The sequence below is a fragment of the Equus przewalskii genome, chromosome 23 (genome assembly GCF_037783145.1).
Source record: "Equus przewalskii isolate Varuska chromosome 23, EquPr2, whole genome shotgun sequence".
Classification (NCBI taxonomy): Eukaryota; Metazoa; Chordata; class Mammalia; order Perissodactyla; family Equidae; genus Equus; species Equus przewalskii.
The window spans coordinates 19,082,587-19,084,806 of NC_091853.1; the positions used below are offsets into that span (position 1 = coordinate 19,082,587).

General features: G+C 41.8%; 1 long non-coding RNA gene across 1 annotated transcript; it reads left to right on the top strand.

Annotated features, from left to right (window-relative positions):
• Positions 1-262: 262 nt before the first annotated feature.
• On the top strand, positions 263-1,510 carry LOC139078924 (uncharacterized). The gene is made up of 2 exons (XR_011532115.1): positions 263-380; positions 1,201-1,510. It is a non-coding gene; the product is annotated as an uncharacterized lncRNA (long non-coding RNA).
• Positions 1,511-2,220: the final 710 nt, after the last annotated feature.

A 2,220-nucleotide genomic window follows, 5' to 3' on the forward strand; every position in this document is an offset into this window, starting at 1 on the left:
GCTCAGGGCTAATCTTCCTCAAAAAAACCACATTTTTTCTTGTGATGAGAACTTTTAAGATCTACTCTCTTAGCCATACATTATTTTATTCTATCCTCACGTTAGCATCCCAAGAAGAGTGTTATTAAGCCACAATGGAGAAATCTAAAGATTTGAGAAGTTAGACCATTTATCTGGGGTGACACTGTTAGGAAGTGATAGGGCTAGGCCTGACCCCCTGGTGCCTGACTTGCCCGTGTTGTGCTGACTTTTGTGTTGATAGATGCTTGAGTTCCAACCTGTAGACCCTCCCAGACAGCAAATCATGAAGCTGCTTAGAAAAGAAAACTGAAAGTTAAGAATGGAGAAGAAATCACTGAGTTTGGTTCAAAACATTCCAGGTATTTCTGCTAAGAGATTTGCTGCTAAAGGATCCTTGCATTTGCCAAACTAGGAGAGCACTGTGCCTGACTCCCTTTCTCTGGATTATTCATCAGAAACAAATGATTTTAAAAATCTTTGACCCATAAAATCTTAAAGGATGCCTCTTGAAATTCTCTTATAAGGAGGAACATTGTCCCCAGTGGGAGTCCTGCTGGGAATCTAGACTGGGTTTGTTTCTCTGTAATAACTTGTTATTCGACAAAGCGGATGTCGGGGAGCCCACAGAAGATGAAAATCTCTGGGATTTGGGTGTGTTCAGAAAAACAAATTTGCGGCAGAGTGAGATTGTCTCCGTTTATGTCATTGGGTTGGGTCTGACCATGGGCCGACGCCTCTCAGTGGCTCATCGGTGTTTTGGGTTTCTAAGCCCTGAATGCCTCTGGACAGTAAATCCTGGTGGAAAAAAAAAGAAAGCTCCTTTGGAGCTTGACTGTAAAGAGAACAAAAGAGGGACAGTAAGGAGAGCCAGAAATTCATGTCTCCTCCAGAGAAACCAAACTATGTCTCAACACTCAGAATGTCTTACCTCAGTATAATCTTATGAAACAAATGTTAAACTACATGGGGGAAGGAGGCAATGGGCCGTGAAGAGAGTAAAAAACAAGGTGTCTGTACTCTTCCAGAAAGGGACATAATTATCCTTGGTAAGTAATGGCTACATGGCTATTTTCATGTAGCTGAAGGAAATTTATACTTGACCAACAGGACTTTCCCACATGGAGGGACAAAGAAAAATTGAAATGTCCCTAACTGGCATTTCATTGCTCCTTTTTACAGCTCTTAACGACAATGTGTGACAACATCCCAGAAACATGACACAGTGGGTAAAGGTGACTTGGAGTGAGGACAAACCAGCATCTACATTCTGACTCTGACATCCAGCCTGTTGTACCTTGGACAGGCAAGATAACCTCTCTGATCCTCAGTTTCTACTGGTGTAAAATGGTGAATATAATACCAACTTTGAAAGACTGTAATGAGGAGTAAAGAAAATAATGTAGAAAATTATCTGGCACAGTACCTTGGACATAGTAGGTATTTAATAAAACTTTCATACGGTCATAATCAATTAAAAAGTAAAAGCAAATAGCTATTTATTTTTTCTTTTTCTGTCTGACAATGATAAGTTTGATGTATTTTCAGTCAGCAGGGGCAATTGTTCAGTTGATTGAAATGATCGAATTCATCCGTTGCTTTGGCATCATTCTGACCCGGCTGCTATGGTTTGAATGTCTGTGTCTCCTCCAAATCCATGTGTCAAAATCTTAATACCCAATATGATGGCCGTAGGAGGTGGGGTCTTTGGGAGGTGATTAGGTCCTGAGAGTGGAGGCCTTCTGAATGGGATTAGTGTCCTTATTAAAGAGACCCCACAGAGCTCCCAAGCCTCTCTCGCCATGTGAGGATACAAGGAGAAGTCTGAGACCCAGAAGAGGGCCCTCCTCCAACCACGCTGGCTCCCTGATCTCAGATTCCCCACCTCCAGAGCTGTGAGAAATAAATTTCTGTTGCTTATAAGCCACCCAGCCTGTGGTACTTTGTTATAGCAGCCTGAAAGCACTGAGACACCGCCTTTTAGTTGTTTTGTCCACGTTCTTCTTTGATGCTTCTTTAACGAAAAGGTTAAGTAAAAATAAGAGAATATTCTTCAAAGCTCCTTCCAGTCACTAAAACCACGCTTTTTTTTTTGAGGAAGATTATCCATAAGCTAACATCCACCACAAATCCTCCTCTTTTTGCTGAGGAAGATTGGCCCTGAGCTAACATCTGTGCCCATCGTCCTCCACTTTATACGTG